Source organism: Helianthus annuus, chromosome 5, assembly GCF_002127325.2.
Source record: "Helianthus annuus cultivar XRQ/B chromosome 5, HanXRQr2.0-SUNRISE, whole genome shotgun sequence".
Taxonomy (NCBI): domain Eukaryota; kingdom Viridiplantae; phylum Streptophyta; class Magnoliopsida; order Asterales; family Asteraceae; genus Helianthus; species Helianthus annuus.
In genome coordinates, this window is record NC_035437.2 from 119,030,207 (window position 1) to 119,053,938 (window position 23,732).

General features: G+C 38.1%; 1 pseudogene; it reads left to right on the top strand.

Moving 5' to 3' along the window:
* The first annotated feature begins 525 nt into the window (after positions 1 to 525).
* On the top strand, positions 526 to 2,034 carry LOC110943540 (annotated as a pseudogene).
* The last annotated feature ends 21,698 nt before the right edge of the window (positions 2,035 to 23,732 follow it).

Here is a 23,732-nt window from a genome sequence, read left to right on the forward strand (position 1 = left end):
AAAATAAATAAATCATTTACATATATTAATTTATATTTAGTGTACCTCTTTTTTGAATTTCAGGATAAATAATTTTGAAATCTAATAAATATTTTAAAATATTATATTATCTCCTATACGATTGTTTAAATTTATATTAAATTTAATTTTATAATCATCTTTTAATTAATATTAATATTATATTATCTAAAATTAATTAAGAGAGAAAAATTAGATGGCTCCAATGAATGATATGTGTTCTTTCATTGGTTTCTTTTATTATATAGTATAGATATAGATTTATACAACTCGTGTAATACACGGGGTTTTAACCTAGTTTATTATATTTTTAAATCCTCTTTTATTAAAATAATTTAATTACTTATTAAAGCCACAAAAATTAAAATAATTATTTGATTTGTTTGAGTAAAATCTTAAATAATTTTAACAAAATAATAGGGTTTGCCGTTAAAAATAATAAATAGGGTTTTGATTAAAAGCATTTACACATAAATATCTTCTACATCTTCCCTATTCACGTACTCAATGGCTTCTTCTTCTTCTCTGATCAGCAACCAAACCCATGTCTCAACCACACTGGCAACCCACCTTCTCTCCAACAAACACGACTCCAACGTTGTCTTCTCGCCCCTTTCCATCCAGACCCTCCTGAGCTTACTAGCCGCCGGTTCCAAAGGTCAAACACTCGCCCAACTCCTCGCTTTCCTTAAAACGGACACGACGAATGACCTCAACTCTCTCTATTCGCACCTTGTGTCCTCGATATTAGCCGTTGGTAGCCCCGCTGGCGGACCTAGATTGTCTTTTGCAAACGCAGTATGGGCTGGGAAAACCTTTTCTCTCGAATCTTCTTTCAAACAGGTTGTGGACACCGTTTATAAAGCCGCATGCAAACAAGTCGATTTCCATAAGGTCTTTTTCAACTTTCTTTATTAACTTCTTATATTAGTGAAGTTTTTTTAAAGATTGCTTATTATATGTTGTGTGAATAATTATTTTGATATGAACCTTGGTTTCTTATTCACAAACTTAGGCTTATAACTGTTTGGACTTCTCAAAACTGATCGCTATTAAAGTTATCGAACTTTGTTTTTGATATGTATGCTAATATATTATTTTTTGATTTGATTATTGAAGGCTGAAGAGGTGGCCGATGAAGTGAATTCTTGGGCTGAAAACCAAACAAATGGCCTCATCAATCAAGTCATTAGTGCTGAAGAAGTTAAAGATGGCACGATGCTTATCCTTGCAAATGCTATCTACTTCAAGGGAAATTGGACTCAGAAGTTTAACACCTCATTGACTAAAGAACGTGACTTTCATCTTCTCAATGGAAACAAAGTTAAAGTTCCCTTTATGACCAGCTCCAAAAATCAATTCGTGCGTGAATATGATGGTTTCAAAGTACTGGGTCTCCCCTATTCGCAAGGCCAAGATAACCGTAAGTTCACAATGTACTGTTACCTCAGTGATGCAAAAGACGGGCTTCCGTCTTTGGTAAAGAAGATGAGTTCCACATCTGACTTTTTTGAGCGTCACATTCCACGCGTAAAAGAGAAGGTCGGGGAGTTTTTTATACCAAAGTTTAAGATCGAATTCGGGTTTGAAGCTTCTGATATGCTGAAGGAATTAGGGCTTGTATTGCTTTTGGCGTTGGACATCGTGTCACCGAAATGGTTGACTCATCTATTGGTACAGGCCTTTTTGTATCAAAAATCAAGCATAAATCCGTTGTGGAGGTGAATGAAGAAGGTACAGAAGCTGCAGCGGTCACTATATCTAAGATGATGTTTGGATGTGCACCGTCAGTTGCTAAACAATATTTGGTTGATTTTGTGGCGGATCACCCATTTTTGTTTGTGATTCGAGAAGATGTGACCGGGGTTGTATTGTTTATAGGACAGGTGATTGACCCTAGATAGAATTATCTACTGTCTTTGCCTTTTGTTTATGACAGGTAAAATCTCTTTTTGTGTTTGCTAATTAGTTAAGACATGTTGGGCTTATTGCACCAGTTGAACTTTGGACTAACATCTTGGCACACTATTTAATTAGTTCTACTGTTGAAGCTTTGGATTTGCCATGTTTTGTGATGTTCATTCTTCTTTTTACTACAAATAAAATGGTATAACTAATCCTTTTAAGAAAACATATGACTGAATTGGAATTAAAATACCAATTAGAGATGTGAAAGATATACAAATGTGCATGGAAGTGAGTCAGTGACTCAAGTTGACGTAAGTCCATTGTTCGGGATGATCATAATACTACTGCAAATGTAACAGGTTCGTCTACATCTCTTTTACTCTTATCCGAATCTCCGCCACACGTGATCTTGTGAAGGGATGGAGTTGCGACTGCCGCTCGGTTCTAGCTGCTGAGAAACCTGTTTACACATCTCCAACAATAAACCAAGTTTGAAATCCATACCTGTCACATCCCCACGCCACATTATTCCAAACCTACTTTTTCTCCAATAATGAATCATACAAAACCTCCACCTATAACCTTTTATTTTATCTAGAGTTAAATGTTTGGTTGGTCTCTGTGGTTTATGAAAATTGCAGATTTGGTCTTAATGGTTTACTAATTACAGAGTTGGTCCTAATAGTTGTAATTTTTGCACTCGGGTGGTCCTTATCACTAACCTCTGTTAAATTTCTCAGTTAAGTTGATGTTAAATGACCAAATTAGCCTCAACTTTTTACTCACAAAAAAAAGATAAAAGAGATGGGGCTCACTTTTTTTTTTTTACTCATCTTCCCCACCAACCCCACTCCCCCAAACCTGCAACAACAGATACCACCACCACTTGCAACCCGGTCTCCCTCTCACCTCTCTCTCTCTAATATCTCTAGTGTTCACCACATCTCACCTTCATCTTCATGCATTAATGAACCCAGGTTCCAAAATCCAAATGACCCTGCGACTCCACAACAAAAACACCACTACTCTGAATTCAAATCAAAATGGTGAATCCACAAGCAGAAGCTCAATTTACTGAGGCGTCACGATGTACATTAATTGCAATTTCTTCAAAAAGATTCCAACTTTATTGAAATTGAGTTGAAATTCTAATCCCCTGTTCCTCTATTTGTTGAAATTTGTAAAAAATTGCCGAAGTGGAATTTGGGTAAAAGATAGGAGGGGGATTCTGGGTTATTGGAATGTTCATGAACTTTCATGTGAAAACTCTCTGAGATGGAATCAGTTTGATTAATTTTTTTTTTCAAAGATTAAACTATAATTCAAGCTTTTTAACATTTACAAGATCAATTTATGCAAATTTCTCAAATTAAACTCCTACTGTTGAAGAACAGAGGATATATATTATGGGCAACATGCATGAAATTGATCAATTGATCATGTAATTTTTAGGGGCAACGGGTGAAAAAGGTTCCCATCTAATTGAAACTCTTAATGAGTAGTTTGATGGGTGGTGCGTTAGCCGATGGGTGGTGAATGGTGTCAGAGATAAGAAGAAAGGGTGTGGGTGGGGTTGGGCGTGGTGGTGGGTTGAAGGAAGAAGTGTGGGCATTGTTATATTCTTATTTTTAATGGGTAATCTAGTCATTTTACATACATTTAACTAAGAAATCTAACATGGATTACTGATAAGGATCACCCGTGTGTAAAAATTACAATTACCGGGATCAAGTGCGTAATTATTAAAGCACTGGGACCAAGTCTGCAATATTTGCAAACCACAGGAACCAACCAGGCATTTAACTCTTTTATCTATATCTGGTTTATTTATCCATCTATAATTTATTTAAATGATAATATTATATCTTATTTATTTTAAATATTATATTTCGTTATACTTAAAGTATATATTAGGGGAAGGTTTAAATGAGAACACTAAATATTGTGAGAATCGTGAGAACAAATGAAAAAACCACAAGAACTTGGTAAAAAACAATTCAAATTCAAAATTTTTTTCTACACTTATTATTATTCGAATACAATGTTAGAAATTTAATTTACACATTTAAATTTACTTGAATTCGTAAATAAAGAAAATTTACACATGTGTAAGTTTGCCATTTACACATGTGTAAATCTGTTATATAATGTGTAAAAAATCTAAAATGATTAATTTTGAAAGGAGAAATTAATTATTTGATGTTTTAAATTCTTTTTTGATGTTGTATCTTAATTACAATGAGGTTTGTATTAAAAAAAGTTGGTTTTGATTGGTTTTTTCATTCGTTCTCACGGTTCCTAAGTATATTAAAATATTAAAAAATAAAAAAATAAAAAAATAAAAATTTATAAAAAGATAAAACATTAAATTAAAAAAACTTATAATAAACGCACTTAAAACCTATAAATAAAAACATACAAAAAAAAAACTTAAACCAAAAAATAAAAACATACGACATACTAAAAAGGCACACTTAAACCATACAAATTAAAAACACTTTAGTCTAATATCTTCACAAATCCTTTCGTGATTCTAACTTTGCATTGGGTCCATATTTGAGTGGTCTTGGAAAATGATGTAGTTTTGATGTAAAATAATTGTTCCAGTTGGCCCTTGAGCCCATCGATCACCTCCTCTCATTTGCTGCCGATGTATTGATTCATCCGCTCCTTGATCGCATCGTCTTCTTCATGATTCTGTGTCACCTTTTGTTTTGTTCCCCTCCTCGCCCTTGCTGGAGTCTTCTTTGCCTTCTTTTGCCCCATTACGAGGAGGCAACTCTTCAAACTCATTCAGATTATTATTATTATCCCTAAGATTGACATTGAAACCATGGATCTCAGACCGAAGATCATTGTCATCCAAGTCAAATGTATCGGAAGTAGACAATGTTTATGCTCCCGACTCTGATCTCTTTGATCCTTTTGACACTATTGGAAACAATTCATGCCGTTTTGGTTCATTTTCCACGATATGAAAAACATGCTTGTAGTTAAAACAAACTTCGTATTAGGTTTCATACTCTGCTTTGGCCCAGTTGATACAAAAGTAATAGAGTAATCGTTTTCGCTGTTTTTGTGTCTGTTGTAAATTGCACAAAAATTAGTTGTTGGATTGTTTATTTAGTGCCAATGAGACTTCAAATTATAACTTGATCGGTTATGTGTATTAGTGATTTATGCGTAAAAAATAGTTGTGGATAAGTTCCCACTTGTCCATACTCTTTTGGTTTTCTCCAACAAGGCAACAACTACTCAAGTTGAAACATGAAAGTAAGGTCGTGTAAGAGCTTATACTTCTTTAACCAGTCTATGTATCACAACTTGAAACGAAAAGTTTTTTGCCTTTGTTTCTTTGGCTAGATGACAGAGATGGAGTAGAGGTACCGGGCGATTGGGTGTCCGAGACATTGAACCCGACACACCAGATTGAAAATTGGGGTTGAAACCCGACTCGGTTTAAAGAGGTAACCGTAGAATGGGTAACAGGTGTTGGTATGGCACCGTAGTTGTGGACTTGTGGATGCTTTGCAACAGGTTGGGTCATAAACCCGTAATTCTGGAAGTGGGAAGATATGACATCGGGTTAATGTAGGTCCCTCTCGGAGGATGACGAATCTAAACCTTGTTATACTAACCCACTAGCGAGTGCCGAATCCAAGCTAGCAAGCAAACCGGGATGAAGCAAGTATAAACACAAACACACAAAGGTTCACCGATTAACACCACTTGTATTAATGCGAATGAAAGGTTCCGGTTACAAGCACAATGTTCACAAATCAGTTTTGCAAACTCTCTAGTGTGTGTGTGTGTTCACAGCAGGTTCTCTCAAAAGTGTGTGTGTTTCTATCGAAGTGTCTACTGTGAACATACACTGCATGGGTATATATACACCCAGCAGGTTGCCTTGTCCGAAGGATCCGATAGATGATCGAAGGATCATCTCTCGATGACAAGGCCATCGAAGGATTCGCAGGGACCTCGAAGGATGATCTTTCGAGGTCCATCAATCGAAGCATATCTTTCGAGGAGATCGAAGGATCCACATCATCCTTCGATCTCTTATCCTTCGAGACAGACAACCATATACAAACATTTTCTAACTGTTTGGCCAAGTCAAACCGGAGGATGGTTGACTTGGTCAAACTTACAAGACTAACAAGGACATCGTTTACATCGTAACCGAATACAGACAAAGTACAGACACAAGTGCACCAACAAACTCCCCCTTGGCTGTAGCTTTGTCTTGATCTTCGATGTTTGTAGATTCGTCTCGATCTTGATCATCTTGATCTTCATGTCTTCAAGACTCTGATGTCCTTTCAAGTCTTCAATGTCGGAGGATCTTGAAAGTCTTCACGTCTTGAAAGCAGAGAGTGTATCAACAAACTACCCGTATCATGTAGGAAGTGTGTTAACAAACTCCCCCTTAACATAAGCTCCCCCTTGAGTTATGCTCGTGAAATACTTAAACTTTATGAAGTGAGATCCTTGTGGTGTTGATGATGGCCAGCGGCAACTCGATCATCTTCATCATTTGAGTGCCTTCACGTCGTGTCTTCATTCCGAAGCTTGTCATCGGCCATGTTCTCCTTGCCTTTAGAATCTGCACATGAAAGAAATCTAAACGCGTAATGAGAACAACTGCTTGGAGTATAGTTAACATAAACAAATGACACACGGATGACCATGTCACAATCAAACACCGTCCGACAGTTTGAAAGTTTTTCAAATTTATCAATTTCAGATTTCAACTTCCAAAACTTGCAAATTTCGACCGTTTATGAAGATTTAGTCAATTCGGTTTTCGTTCAGGTTTCAGGCAACGAAGACTCGAGTTCCAACATCGTACGATCGAAAATAAAATAGAAATAAAATCTTTTTGGTATTTTTGAATTTTTCAAATGTAAAGACTGAAAGCAGTAAATAAATATATACAGACATTCTTTTTGCGAGTTTCGAGGGTAAGAGAATCATATCAGTGTACGGTCATGCCAAAACGCTCTTGTTGTTCAGTTAGTTAACATTAAGATAAGCATCCTATAACAATTATCGGTATTGTTGTCCACTTAAGCTCAACTTATCAGATGTAATCATGTTTAGGAGATACGTTAAGGTATATTTATACTTACCGACCGGTGTTCATCCACATCACGACACATTCCCGTATCAAGGTATGCACGAGGGTTCATCTTACCGGTGAGTATATCGATTATCATCTGTTTTGACCGTATATGATATGAGATTCTCACTTATTTTGATTTGAAAACAAGCCCTTTGTGATAGAATCACTTATTGATGAGGAACTTGATTTTCATATGCATGAGGGCACATGAGCAAGTCCGTGAACAGGTCAGTACTTCCGTACAGCAGAGAGACGAACTTGACTCCCGGATAAATGTGATATTTTATCACTTATTGAATTTGGACATGTGATTGTTGATCACTTATTAAGGTCGAATGCAGTATGAATTATGTACACGTATGTATAGTATCATGGAAGATCTAGACTTGCGTCCCCGTTATTTTTCGGTAAAAGATACAACCATGATACTCAGATGATAAGCAGCATAAAGACTAAATATCTCAGAACCTCGGCAATCTATCAAACGAAATTTCGGTACTAAGACCATATGCCAATGAATGGTTCCCACCTGGTCTTCAGTCGGTTTAAGATTTATATCACCCTGCACACTTTAAAATGATTGTGAGCCTACCGATACATCTTATATAGAGCTGCTTATCGTTTTTCAGTTTAAGGTTTAAAGAGGTTTGGATAGACCACTGATGTACTATCATTTTCTCTTTTGCTCGCCAGGAAACTCATTTTTGTTTTTCTGTTGTTTTTGTGTTTTTGAAATTTTTCGATGTTTTTGGATTTTCAGATGTTTGGATTTACTCCCCCTAAAATCAATAAACTAAGATAAATTGAAAAACACAAAGTATTTACAAAAATGATTTTCCGATGTTGGTTTTACTCAGGCTTGACCTTAATGCCGTTTACCAATAATAAAAAGTCAAATCTTGATTTGTCAAAAGCTTTGGTAAAAAGGTCGGCACGTTGGTCATCGGTGTGGACCTTAACAACATCGATTAATCTTTTCTCAAAGCAATCACGTATGAAGTGATACTTGATTTCGATGTGTTTGGTTTTTGAATGCTGCACAGGATTTCTAGTGATCTGTAATGCAGCAGAATTATCAACGTAAATATGAGTAGTTAGGAATTCAAAACCGTAGTCCCGCAATTGTTGTTGGATCCACAGAACTTGGGAGCAACAACTTGAGGCATCAATGTATTCAGCTTCGCATGTTGATGTAGCGACGCACGTTTGCTTCTTGCACTGCCATGTGACTAGGCGATTTCCTAAAAACTGGCATCCAGCCGTTGTGGATTTACCGTCGATTTTGCATCCGCCAAAATCAGAATCACTGAAGGCTACCAATTCAAAGTTATTATCCCTAGGGTACCATAGACCGGTGTCAGGGCAACCCTTCAAATAACGAAAAACCTTTTAACAGCTGCAAGATGTGAGGCCTTCGGGTTCACTTGGTATCTGGCAAGCAGGCACGTTGGGTACATTATATCTGGTCTTGACGCTGTGAGATACATAAGAGATCCGATCATAGCGCGATAGTATGAAGGGCTAACTGCTTCACCCTTCAAGTCTGGAGTAATTCCGTGATTTGTTGGCAATGGGGTACCAATGGGCATTGCATCAGACATCTGAAAGCGGTTCAAGATGTCACCAACATATTTAGTCTGATGGATGAATATCCCAGACTCCGTTTGTTGCACTTGTAGGCCCAAGAAGAAGTTCATTTCCCCCATAGCACTCATCTCGAACTTATCCTGCATGATGCGCTCGAAATTCCTACACAAGACATCATTAGTAGAACCAAAAATAATATCATCAACGTATACCTGTACCAGTAGAAGATCTCCATCTTGTTCTTTGATGAAGAGAGTACAGTCGATAAGACCCCTACGAAAACCGTTCTCCAGCAGATAGTTTGATAAGGTTGCATACCAAGCTCGCGCTGCTTGATGAAGACCATAGATAGCTTTGTTGAGCAACCAAACCCGATCGGGATGGATAGGATCTTCAAAACCTGGAGGCTGTTCGACGTATACCTCTTCTTCAACCACACCATGTAAGAATGCACTTTTCACGTCCATTTGATAAACCTTGAATCCTTTGAAGGACGCATAGGCTAGAAAGATTCGAATTGCTTCGAGACGTGCCACTGGTGCATATACTTCGTTGTAGTCGATGCCTTCAATCGGACGAAAACCTTGAACGACTAAACGTGCTTTGTTTCGGATAACAACTCCGCGGTCATCCTTTTTGCATTTGAAAACCCAACGGGTACCAATCTTCTTGTATCCAGCAGGTTTCTCTACGAGTTTCCAGACACCCAACTTCTGGAATTGTTGCAATTCTTCCTGCATGGCTTCCACCCACGAGTTATCTTTCATGGCTTCTTTCCAAGTTCTTGGTTCTTCCTGTGAGACATAACACGCGAAAGACCAATCGTTTTGTTGCCCGGATTCTCTAATAGCTGCATACAAGCCTGCATTGTTGTTGTTCCGCAACATGTTTCTTGTTTGAATGCCACTTTGCACATTTCCTATGATGTTTTCTTGAGGATGGGTATTATGAATCCTTGTTTCAGGATTATCTCGAACTGGAATATTTATACCCAGATTGTTGAGATTGAGATCAACAACCAAATCAAGACCCGGAATAGACGAAGAGGATGATGCAGTAGCTTCAGCTGTTCTGTGGGCATCCACTGGAGGAGTACCCTCTGAAGTACCATGAACTGCTGTTGTAGGGACTTCTTGATCTGCATCTAGAAATTCATCATCCTCTGAAGATTCGTTCAATTCGGTTGCATCATGAAAATCCTCATTGTTGAGAGTATTATTGTTCACCGAAGAAGATGGTTCTTGATTGACAAGAATTGTACGAACCACCGGTGAAACTGTTGCATTGTCACTCTCGAAAAACATCCTTGCTGCAGCGTTTTCTTCAATGGCTTCAACATTGATCGAATTGAAAAAGTCATCGTACTCAAACATCCAAGGCTGACCAGGACATTTGACTGGCAAAGTGTGCCTTTGTACTCTGACCTCAGACCATTCTTCGACCCTTTTTGTCTCTAGATTCCAGACGCGTAAGTTAGGGGTGGCATACCCAAGAAAGTATCCCTCAATTGCTTTTGCCCCAAACTTTCCATTAGGATCGATCATTGTGCATGGAGCTCCAAACGGTTCAAGATAAGACAAATCTGGTTTTCGTTTGTTAATAAGCTCAAAGCAGGTCTTGTTGTGTCTTTTGACTGTAAGGACTCGGTTCAATGTATAACATGCAGAGGCCACAGCTTCAGTCCAGAATGGAATGGGCAACTGCGACTCTACTAACATTGTCCTAGCAGTCTCGATCAATGTGCGGTTCTTACGTTCAGCGACGCCATTTTGCTGAGGAGTATAAGCTGCACTAAACTCATGAAGAATACCCTTTTCAATGCAGAACTCCGCCATGGCATGATTTTTGAATTCAGTACCATTGTCGCTACGTATCCGCCTAACCTTCAATTTATACAAATTCTCAATCTGAACGATCAAGTTTTTGATAATTACAAAGGTTTCACTCTTGTGTGCCATGAACGCCACCCAAGAAAATCTTGAATAATCATCAGTAATCACGAGACAGTATTGATCACCCGAATACTTTTGTGCTTGACAGGACCGAACAAATCCATGTGCAAACGTTCAAGGGGAACTGCCACCGTGTTGATCTTCTTTGTAGGGTGCTTCTTCTTTGCTTGTTTACCCTTTTGGCACGAAACACAGACGTCTTGAAGATGGAAATTTTTGAGAGGAACACCATTCACCAATTCATTTGAAACCAAATGATTCATTTTGCGCAAGTGAATGTGACCCATTCGTCTGTGCCAAGAGATAGTGTCTTTTTCTGTGGCTTTGGAAACGAAACATGTTGCTTGTGCAGACGTAGTAATAGCCTGGCTCATATCAAGGACGTACAAATCATTTATCCTTGGAGCAGACAAGAGAATCCATTCTTTTGGAATTTTGAAGCCGGGTTTCAGCACATAACATCCATTAGCATCAAAGTGTACTGAGAATTGCTTGTCACAAATTTGAGAAACACTAAGAAGATTGTGATCAAGTTGTTGCACGAAATTGATCTTGTCAAAGCTGACAATCCCGTTGGATATCATTCCTTCACCCGTTATATAACCACCCTTATCTCCAGCAAAAGCAACATAACCTCCTCTAATAGATTTGACGTCGTAGAGAAGCTTCATGTCGCCTGTCATGTGCCTGGATGCCCCACTATCAACAATCCAGTGACTACTGATAGTTCCTCCTGGAACACCCTGCACATTGATGTGCGTGAAGTGTGATATATTTTTGATGAGTATTTAAGCCCTTTTTACACTTTTAGCCAAGTTTTAAATTTATAAAACACGATATTCACTAACACTAAACACACATATGGGCAAGTGCACCCATCGTGGACGTAGTATAGTGTTGGTAAGATACCGAGGTCGTCCAAGGACACAAGAGCTTTTAATACCGGTTTATCCTCAACGTCAAATCAAATCAAAAGGTTAGAAAAATGTTTTAAACTAAGAAAATAAAAACTAACTAAATGCTGAAAATAAAAATAAAATAAAAAAACAGATAGACAAGATGAATCACTTGGATCCGACACGTGTATTAGTATAACCTTTGATTATTTTCGCACTTTTGCACTTGTTTAAGAGATTATCTTAGTTATTGTAGTAGGCCCCTCTTTTGAAGGCGACGTTACCCTCAACCCAGTAGTTTGAGTCAGCAAGGATACAATCCTAAAGGGTCAGATTATTGAAAGATAATGAATTAAGTTATTAATGCAAATTGTGGTAGGCCCCGCTTCTGGCGGTGACGTTACCCTCGGCTAATTAGTCTGAGTCAGCAGGGATACAGTCCTAAATAGCCGGGTTATAGTATTAATAGTAGTTAACTTATGAGGGGGTCAAAGAGTTTGGATCCCCGCCATCCCTGAAGGAGATCCTACTAAATTTGACCCAGGTCCTAAGCAGGACCTCTAAACGCTGAACAAGGGCAAGACCCTTACCAAACCGTTCCCTTAACCCCCGACCAGGTAGCCAACATACCTCCATATAGACCGTGGAGATATGAATGGTGAAAATCTTTTATTTTATATAGACAGTAAAATAATGCCAAGACACCACGGACAAACGATAAGGAAAGATCACCTTCAACATAAGTAACTAGTTATTAAAGTCATTAATACAAAACCAAATAAAAAGTGCAAAAGAGTAAAAATAAAAAGTATTATACTAAACACTTGTCTTCACCAAGTGATGTAAGAGACTTAGGCAAACATGGCCTTGATTGTCAAGAACTCTTACGATCAATCTTGGATCCCGAGGCGACTCACACACTCTATGATGGACAATGGATGATGGTGGTGGATGATGGTGTTATGGTGGTGGTGGGTGGTGGATGAAGTGTGAGAGAGGTGGTGTGCCAAGGGATGAGAGAGAATGAAACCAAGCTCCTCTATTTATAGGCTGAACAGAAGGCTGGACACGGCCCCGTGTCCGCTGGACATGGCCCCGTGCCCGTCTGACATTCTCTCACTTCATTAATTGTAATTGCGAATTACAATTAATGCGCCTGCTGTACTTTCACCACGCCCCCGTGCTCGCTGGACACGGCCCCGTGGTGGGCAATGGAAGCTTCTACTGGTTTGTCTTTTCTGCTGCTTCCTGGGCACGCCCCCGTGTTCGCTGGACACGGGGCGTGTTCAGACTCTGTTTCTTCCCCTTTGCCTTGGGAGGTGCCGTTGAGGGTCCGGGCAGTCCACTTTTGTTCTTTTTCTTGTATTTATGGTAGAATTAGCTGTCTTTTTGCTACTTTTGTGATTTTGAGCTCATTTCATCCTGAAAATACAAAAGGAAGACAAAAACACTCTTTTTCCAACATTAGTACTTAAAAAGGGTTAGTTTTATGCCTTAATTGATGTGATTTATATGTTGCATTTTACACACATCAAATACCCCCACACTTGAACTTTTGCTTGTCCTCAAGCAAAACTCTTTAAATGTGGCTTACACTCCCAAATGGAATAGGTAGAAGAGAAGTTTTTTAGCTTGTCCTAGAGTGTCGGGAATCCAAGGTTTTTATAGGTTTTATTTTTATTTATTTACAATCCTATTCGTTATGATTTATTTTGAACTTTTCATAAGATGAATTACTTATTTGGGCATAGCATGCCTTATTAAAATTCCATTTATATACAAGTTCACATACCTCACGGGAGATCAGTCAACACTCGGCCGAAGGTGTATATTTTAGTGAATCACTCGAGAGCGGCACGGAACTTACATCTTCCATAGGCTTGCCAAGCAATCAATCCTCCTCCTTTTTAACTTTTTACCTTTGTAAATATCAAGAGGACTTTTGGGGTGAAGCCTTGGGTTTAAAGGTGGGTGGTTGGTTAGTGGTTAGTAAAAAGGGCGAAAATCGTAACAAGCGTCTGTTTTCGTGAAATACCTTGTTTTTAGTGACTTTTTATTTTGAAGTATTTCTCCAAACAAGCTTTTGTAGCTTTTGTTTGTTTTTGACTTCATCATCATCATTTTTTTTTAACGTCACATAAAAAGGTGAGTTTACGAAAAAACGAACTTGTTACTAAAATAAAAAAATTAAAAAGGTTTTTGGTGGGTAAAAAGGGTTTTGGGGTAATGAAATGAAAGGTTTAGGCTCAAAGTGTCACACCCCGAATTTCCACGTGTCACCGGTGGGCCCGGTGGGGAGTATCGTGACGTATTTGATAACATCATAGTCAAACAACACAATTTATAAATGCACAGCGGAAGCAAAAGATAATATTTTACAATCCGAATATAAAGTAATATCAAGTATTACAACGGATAGTAGAGGATCCACAGGCGGATCTTAAAAATTAAGTATTGTTCAACAGACTTTAGACGCCTAGAATTTGCAAGATTCCTTATTAACGCCCTGAGCAGCTTCCAGCCTATTACGTACTTGTACCTGTCACTTAGACTTTGGAAAATACGTCAGTTTTCACTGGTAAATACACTCAACTGACTCATTTGAAAAGAGTTTATGAAAATTGATTTAGGCGCACCAGGCACAAAACTATTTTAACACTTGATTAAGATGCACAAGGCAAGATTAATCTTTTATACTTGGGACAAACTATATCTCATGTTATCAGTTTTACATAACTTGCTCTACATGCGGGGCCCGGTCCTATGCCGGTTCAAGATTAACCGACACACCACTATTCCCATATTGGGAATCCCTTATTGGGTATAATCAATTAATAGCATAAAGCATCTGTCAGGTGTATGCCTACACCCCGTGCTTAGGTCGTGGCCATTGCATTTAATGAGTCAAGGATATCCAGGACACGGTCGCATTAATCCCCAATGTTTCAGTCAAGCAATACGAATTAAAAACAGGTGGATTTCCCGACACATTGGTCTTCGAATCCCATACCTGACCATGCGGTATTTATATTACCGTATCCCAAGCCCGTAATAGGGAAAATAAGTTAAGAGTATTTACCTGAGCTAGCTCCTGTCTTAAATAGCAAGAATTATAATAACTCAGCCGTATTCACTTAAGTAAGCGTAGGTACAATTTTACCGGAAGGCTCTAGTCTGGAACGATGGTATAAATAACCAATTAGAATACTAACGGGTCTTTAATTAAGCCTAAGCTTAGACCGGTTAGTTTTAAGGAAATATACGGTTCAAGCGCACGATTAAGCGAAGACCGGATAGAACGTGATTTAGACCCGACAAGTTTGAATACTTGTATAATATGGGTATACTAAATACACTCTGGATTTTGAGACAAAAATGATAACGTTTGCCCCGCTTCGGTCAATTTATGCAAACTAGTCACATAAACCGAACCGAGCGCTAAAAGAGCGTTACGGGTAGGTAAAGGAGTCATATGCAAGTTCCCTAAGATAATATGCTTTAAATACGATATAATATCAGCAAGTTATGTTCTATTATGCTCCGAATAAATTTAAACTCAATTTATGCCTCATAACGGCATTTCGGTCATTTAAAAGATTATAAAAGAGTTAAATTGGAAATCTGAGTTACGGGTCTGATTTATACAGTAAATATGTTTAATTCGACATATTATAACAGTAGGGTATGACCCGTATACAAAACTTATTATTTAAAATCAAACTATGCACCGTAGGGGTATTTTAGTAATTTCGCAAGGGCTAAAAATGTCAAAACTGGAAATCTGAGTTCAAAGACTTATACTTACTGTTATTATATGAAAATATGCTAAATACATCAGTAGGTATAAGTCTTATATGTTTAATATGAGTATAACGCTTACTATGCGTTAAAAACGCTAAAAATCCGATTTAGAGCCGTTTCCGGGTTTTTAAAAGAACACTGAGATTTTTATATTTCCAGAATGCTCAAAATAATTTATTTAACAAATAAAATCAGTAGAAAAAGGTTTCGGGTCAAATGAATGTATAAAACTCATTTTATGGCTTAAACGGTCAAAACCGGCATTAGCCGAATCGACTTAGCGATCTATGATCCGATCAGCCAAAAATTAAATAAAAATCATCAAAAATCCCAAAATAATATATAACATCAGTGGGTAAAAAGTTTTGTATCAAAACGTGGCCTGAAATGGGTTATACGCGAAATGCGCCGTTTATGTAACCTTAAGATATAGTTTTACGCTATCGGCCATAACTCAAAATCTGGACCACCAACTGGTCTCAAATTTTCGGTGCAAGTTTATAATTTAGAAATAAAGATTTCTACTCTTTCACTTTTCCAAAAATCACGTTTTATATCAAAAAGGGCAAAATAGTCAACTTTAAGCATAAATCGGAAACATGCAAATGAATCGGCTAAGCATAGACTCAAGATCAAAAATTCCAGAGAGTTTTACCAAATTAAAAATGGTTCAAAAATATGCTCTAATACAGATCTCAATCATGCATGTACGGATCTGAATCGATAGTCTACGAAAAAGTCGTTTTATAAGACTTCCGGTTCCGATTCGTATTTATACTCAAGATTGTCGAGTTGATTATTATAAAACACATTCTTACATATATTATAAGTTATTTATGATGATCAAACAGATTGCATGTCCTCTACATTACCATTTAAGCTATTTTTCGCAAAAAAACGATTTCTGTTGACTTTTTAGTAACAACTTTGACTCGACAATTAGCATGCTTAGAGTGGGAATCAGAGAATACCCTTTTGAGGGTTTGTTTCCCACATAAATACCAACATATCAGTGGTTTCAATTTGAGAAATGACAGAGTAAAACTCGCTTAATTGAAAAGTCAAACTACATGAACAACGGTTTGACTTTTGATGATAATCAAAGCTAGAACGAATTATAGAATGATATAGAAGCTTACAAAGGTCCTAATGAAGCTTAGTTAACACTAGGATGCTGCCTTGTCGTTCAGAATTGCTCCAGAAGCTCTTGAGAGGTTTTGCAAGTTTGTATGTTCTTGTTACCATCACAAGTGCCTCACAAATGAGAACAATTGATCTAATTTATGGCAATCCAGATGTTGTAGAGAGCTTCTCAGTAGCCTAGGCATGCAAGACCACCCATTGGAGCATTTTGGAGGTGATATTAGCTGGTATCCACTTCAAATTCAGACCCAAAATGGTCATTTTCGCGAAACTCTGCTTCTGATAGTCCCACGCGGCCCGCTTGGGCATGTCCAGGCGGGTCGCCTGACCTGCTAATCAGCCAAACAACTTTTGAACTTGGCAGCTTTGGTCCCTGTCCTTGCACGCGATGTTTCAGCTACTTATTTTGACTCGTAAACCCCCAAACTTGGTTTTTAAGAACCTTGGGACATTTACCAACATGGTAATGTCCTTGGATAACTTTGCGCTCAACCGAAAAGTCATGAAATTCGACGTTGACGCTTTTAGTCCCTCAAGTACGGTTTTGGCCATAACTTTCTCATACGTTAACGAAACTTCATGAAATTTTTACCACATATTCTAGTGAGTATATTTTAGCTTCTTAAATCTTCGGGTCTGCCAAAAGTTCACTCAGAGGTATTAATTAAACATGTTGACACTTTTAGCCCCTATAGTTTGTAATTCCTCACTTTTGTGCAATTTCCGCGTCGTATGATCCATGAACCATCCGTTTTACCTTATAAACATTATGTAGGGTTATCATAGAGTCTATTTATCCATTGTTGACACTTTGGACCCTTACGTTCCATAGTTTTCACTGTTTGTCACTTTTAGTCCCTCTAAAGTATGTTTTCACATACCGGAACCTTATGACACGTGTCAAGACATTATTGGACGAAATTTTTCGAGGTGTTACATCCTCACCCCCTTAAAAGAAATCTCGACCTCGAGATTTACTGAAATATATGAGGATATTTTTCCTTCATCGTGGATTCCACTTTCCACGTATATTTGGGACCTCTACGGGCATCCCATTTGACCTTAATTATAGGCACATGCTTCCTTCGAAGCTTCTTCACCTGTCGATCCTCAATCGACAATGGTTTTTCCATGAACTTCAATCTTTCATCTATGTGTATATCTGTATGCGGTATAACCAGTGATTCGTCAGCGAAACACTTCTTCAAATTACAGATGTGGAACACATTATGTATAGCGCTAAGCTCTTCAGGCAAGTTTAACTTATAAGCAACTGCCCCGACACGTTCGATGATCTCGAAAGGTCCTATGTATCTCGGGCTTAGCTTGCCTTTCTTACCAAATCGCATCGCTCCCTCCTAGGGCGATACTTTAAGTAACACTTTATCACTTACATCGATGTGAAAATCTTTGCGCTTTGGATCCGCATAACTTTTCTGCCTATCCATGGCAGCTTTCAAACGATCGCGAATCTGAACGATCTTGTCCGTCGTCTCGAAAACGATTTCTGGTCCTGATAGTTGGACATCTCCAACTTCTGCCCAATCAGATGGGCGATCTACACTTTCTACCGTATAAGCCTCAAAAGGCGCGGCCCTAATACTAGTATGGTAGATATTTTTATAGGAGAACTCTATCAAGGGTAGGTGGTTATCCAATCTGCCACCTAAATTAATCACACATGCTCGAAGCATGTCTTCCAATGTTTGGATGGTACGCTCACTCTGTCCGTCTGTCAGTCAACCGTTATGTGATAGTGCTTCTTGACTTATTGGCGGAACATATCCTTTAATCCTTAGGGTGCAATACATCGCGAGCTCCACCAAGCTCCTTCAATAGGTTTTAGCTCATAAGTTATTTGATCTTGATATATTCGATTACTTCGAATGATTTCATATATTCTGAGCTTACTAGCCTGACAATTAACAGATTGGCACACCTTTCCAGGGTGATATCTTTTGTTGAACCTCATTTCTTAACAAGAACTTAGGAGGTTTGCTATTTCCATGAATCCTTGATTCTCTGCCGATTACTGGCAACTTATAGATGGTTATGGATTTGCTCGATCTTATTCGCTGTTTCCAAGGCAACTTTTAGATCCTGATAATTGGACTTACCAATTTTCTGTCTAGCAATAGATGTTTAACATCTATCTATACAAGGTCTCCCAAAGGAGCAGCGTTGATACTTATATAACAACTATTACCGAAAAGCTTATCTTAAGGCGATATGGTTATTCCAATCACTGCTTGACTAATCTCAAAGAATAGTTGTTCCTTACAGCTAGTCGAATAAATCGACGATCCTGGCAGCAAATTGGGGATTCCTAATTATTGCCTAAATAGGGTTGCGGTAATCAATGCATAAGCAAGATGAACCGTCTTTCTTATTTACAAAAAAAATCGGAGTTCTTAGAACCTCGAATTTTGGCTTTACAAAACCTTATCCAAAACTTATTTATTTGGCTCTTAGTTCTTCCTATTTCGTTGGTAACAACAGATATAAGATTCTTACAATAACTGCAGCCCTAAGCGGGATGTTTGTCCTAACATCCTCTTGCTTCTCAGAAGGTAACCATGGTAATTCTTATAAAGAAGGTAATTATGATACATAGAGATGTCAGAGATTTCCGTATTCTCAGACTTTGGCTCATCTATCGCTGCCGGTGTCAGATAAATGACACATTCCCTTTACCATTGCAAGGATGTCCTAAGTAGCGATACTTATAAGGACATTTTTATATTGGATATCTTCTTTGAATACTACTAGTCGACTTTAGTACAATATGATCATTGGGGTATCTTCGGGGATCCCATGCATTAAACCTCCATACTGATCAGGCATGGAAGCAATCTATGGGACACACTAGGATACACAATCCTCATATGGTACTCTTATCAAACATAGTTTGGCATTCGCAGACGATAGAAAACAATGAGAAAAATAATAAAATAAGATAAATAATATATATTGTCGTACTCTTTCTGGGGGAAGAGTACTCCAGATTCTTATGAAAGGATTTTCTCCGAGGATGGGAGAGAGGTCATTAAAGATTCCATTGGTAACTTATACCTCATATTTAATATATGGAGTCCTTATGAGTGTGATCCATAGTTTGCTAAGCTTATGGTTTGCTAAAGGTTTATTATCCCTTGCATCAATGTAAAAAAATACTTGTCAGTCACTATCAATGCTAAACGGTAAAGGACGTACCTATTGCTATTATCGGTGTGCACTGTCTCAGGTATTCAACCGGTAGTCTAGGCGGTTCCTTTCTTATCTTTTCCTGACCTAGCTGCACCTTTCTTGGCAGCCTTAGGGCAATTAGTACTGATGTGCCCCTTTTCACCACAGCTGAAACAGTTTGCATCCTTCATGTCCCTACATTCGTGGGACTGGTGGCCAGTTCTTTTACAGATGCCACATTGCTTTATCTTTTGGCTTAATCGACACTGCCCCCAATGTCTTCTTTTACAGGTTTTGCATGTAGGCTTTTTGTTGGAATCCTGTTGGTTATTGTTGAGCTTGGATTTGCTCTTCTTAGGATTCTGAGAGTTATCCTCCTCCCTTTGTCTTTTGTCATTAGTTTCCTTCATGAACGACTTTTGTCTCACTACATCTAGAGTGAGAGACAAGGATAGATCTACAGCTGATCTGTAGTTGATTGGCCTTGAAGCCTTAACATTTCCTTTTATTTCTGGTGCTAAACCACCGATGAAACGCGCAATGCGTTTTGGTTCCGGGGTAATTAAGTAGGGTACCAGTCTAGATAGGGAGTTGAAGTCGGTAACATATTGCTGACAATTTAGGTTTTTCATTGTGAGATTCAGAAAATCTGTCTCCACCTTTTCCACTTCGTGTTGTGGACAGTAGTTCTCCTTGATAAGGTCCGCAAACTTGGACCATCCCATAAGGTATAGGGGAATTTTCCCCGTGGACTGCATCATGGTCTTCCACCATACTAGAGCCTCTCCTTTAAAAGATTGTGAAACGAATTTTACTACGTCCTTATCAGCACAATCGCTGATATCCACAACCGTTTCCATTTCCTCAAGCCATTCCATAGCATCAATTGCTCCTTTTTCGCCATTAAAATCTCTGGGTTTGCATGAGACGAAATATTTGTAGGTGCACCCGCCCTCAGTTGAACGGGGCTTATCATAGAGTACTATCTCCTGAGGTTCGCTCTTTTCATCTGAAGAGTGAACGGAGCTCTCCTTACGAGCTGATGTATGCGTTTCCGTATGGATCTTTGAGTGAGTGACACTTGGTTCCTTTTTGTTCTCAAGGAGCTTATCCACAATTTCACTAATTGCTGCGCTAATCAAGGCCTGAAGAGTAGTGCTATTAACATTTATATTTATATTTGCATCCTTGTTTTTAGCCGCTGCATTGCTGTGTGCTTCGTCGGAAACCTCCATTCTGGAGCTTTGGTACTAACACCAAAATAACATATGCTTAGATGCAAGTTATTATGGAATCATCGTAACGGATGATTTATAAAGTCATGGTATTACTAAACCATAATGGCTGTTAGGTTTATAACTTCCTTATAGTATGCTATTAGAAAGTATGTCAATTATATTTAGCCTAGGTCAAAAAGGACCATCAATTGTGTTTATGGTTTGGACCGAGTCCATCACCTTTTGACTGGGGGTCACAATGTCACAACTGTCTTTGTCATAATGACAATCTTTAGATAGTTGGAAGGCTTGTCATGAAGGACATTAATAATCATAGGCCCGAAGGCCTTGTCACAAAGGACATACAAAATATGGCACTTAAGGTATTAATATATAAGCTGCAATCTTATTGGATCAGAGATCTTAAGGTTCGAACATAGTTCTTTACCTTTGGACAGAGAGTCAAAGACTACAACCGTCATCTTGTGGAAGATAATTTATTTTGCCACAAAGGCTAGTCAATGTACATCATTCTGACTAACTAGATGATTGTGAGCCCCAGAGGAGTCAGCCATGGTGAAGCTTTGAAGGCTAACTAACCATGATGTAATAGCTTACTTAATTATAGGGAATTGTCGAACTTGATAATTTAAATAGCCATGGTGCAAACAAACCATATAGGCCAATAGATAGTATTTAGTTTATTTGATCATGTCTTGCCTAGATTTTTTAAATAAACCATCTTTGGCGTTTTTAAATGGAATAAATCCTTTATACTTACTAGACAGGGGACATAAGTCACGACTGTCAATGTCATAGCGACATCTTATATAGCACAACGGCTTGTTCCATAGGACTTTTCGATGGCACAGATGCCTTGTCACTAGGGAAATTTTTAATACATAATCAATGATTCCTCTGGATCGGAAAATTTCATAATTCATTGTCTTGACAAGAAGTTATGAAATAAAACTATCGTTTTCATGTATGCATCTTTGCCCGTAGGTATACATCCCAGGTGGATGTTTAGATGTGTATATCATGTTCGACGGTTATTAGCCATGATTCCTATCGATCATATAGGCTAATTAAGGGGTTTGGAAGTTCCTAATATAAAGGTGACCATCGTGATTTTATCGCATCACTGTTGTCGGGAGTGTTAACACGTTTTCAGGTGTTTAACAAGGACCTGAGTCTCTTTAAGCAGGTCTTACCATCGTAGCCAGGTCCCTAACGACATTCAAGCGAGGTTGTACCTTTTGAGACTCTTTTTAATATACTTACAGGTAGGAAAGGAATGATATTTATTTTATTCAGGATTATAATTATCCGAAATTTATTGAAAATATAACGTTGGCATAAAAGCCTAGTCACGTAGACAAGTTTAATTTATAACCCATGATTTCTGAGAGTCGAGGCATTACAATTTATCCTAGTTATAAAACATTACGGATATTGAGGTGGCACAAAGGCCTAGTCACAAGGACATTTATAAATTATAAGCTAGGATTTCAGAGAATCGAAGCCTTGAGGTTTGAACCTAGTTCATTACCTTTTTCTTGACAGGGAGTCATAGACCACCACTGCCTTTTGTCTTATATGACAATTATTATGGCCCGTAGGCGCTACATCACTATTGGATGTTTAATAAGTTTGGCCCGTAGGCACTACATCACTAATGGATGTTTAATAAGTTTGGCCCGTAGGCACTACATCACTATTGGATGTTTAATAAGTTTGGCCCGTAGGCACTACATCACTAATGGATGGCTATTTTACTTGCAGGGAATTTTAAATAAATCCCAATTTTCAAATTTATTACCCGTAGGCATCAAGTCATTATCAGACTTGTATACAGATATAATCTGTAGATAATTTATAAAAAGAGTGGCTTGTGTGATTTTACGGTCACGCTTAGCCAGGAGTGTTAACATGTTTACATATGTTAACAGAGATTTGAATCTTTTCAACCAGGTTTTACCATATTGGCCAGGCCTTTTATTAAGACATTCAAGCTAGGTTTTGCCTTACTAAGATTCTTGTTAAATGGCAAATCAAATAAAAATTGATATTTTCCATTTATTTAATATTTCTTATTTAGAATGAAAGTCCAAACGTAATCATTCCATTATATAAAAGTAAAGGTATAAAGTTGCCCTAAGCGGGACTTGAAAGGAATAATGTTGTCCTCGCAGGGACTGAAAGATAAATATGTCCTTATAAGGACTAATAAGGAAACGATCTTCAGTAAAAGGAGCTTCTTCTTCATTTTATTTCTGAATGCTTTCTCCTTGGATGTTCATTTCACTTTAGCCGTGGTACGAAGCTCAGCATCTCGGGACTTCGGGTGTGGAGAACTCCTATTACGGCTCCTTCGCTTGGCGACGTATCCAATATATAAAATAATTGGAAGCAGTAAATTCCAGATTAGAATCGGGAGTATTCCTATGTTAAGTCTAGACTCAGAAGGTTAAGGAATGTGCTATTGTGTCATTGAGATTAAACACTAAGGGCTAGTGTTTAATTCACTCAATGTTGGCTCTGATACCAACCTGTCACACCCCGAATTTCCACGTGTCACCGGTGGGCCCGGTGGGGAGTATCGTGACGTATTTGATAACATCATAGTCAAACAACACAATTTATAAATGCACAGCGGAAGCAAAAGATAATATTTTACAATCCGAATATAAAGTAATATCAAGTATTACAACGGATAGTAGAGGATCCACAGGCGGATCTTAAAAATTAAGTATTGTTCAACAGACTTTAGACGCCTAGAATTTGCAAGATTCCTTATTAACGCCCTGAGCAGCTTCCAGCCTATTACGTACTTGTACCTGTCACTTAGGCTTTGGAAAATACGTCAGTTTTCACTGGTAAATACACTCAACTGACT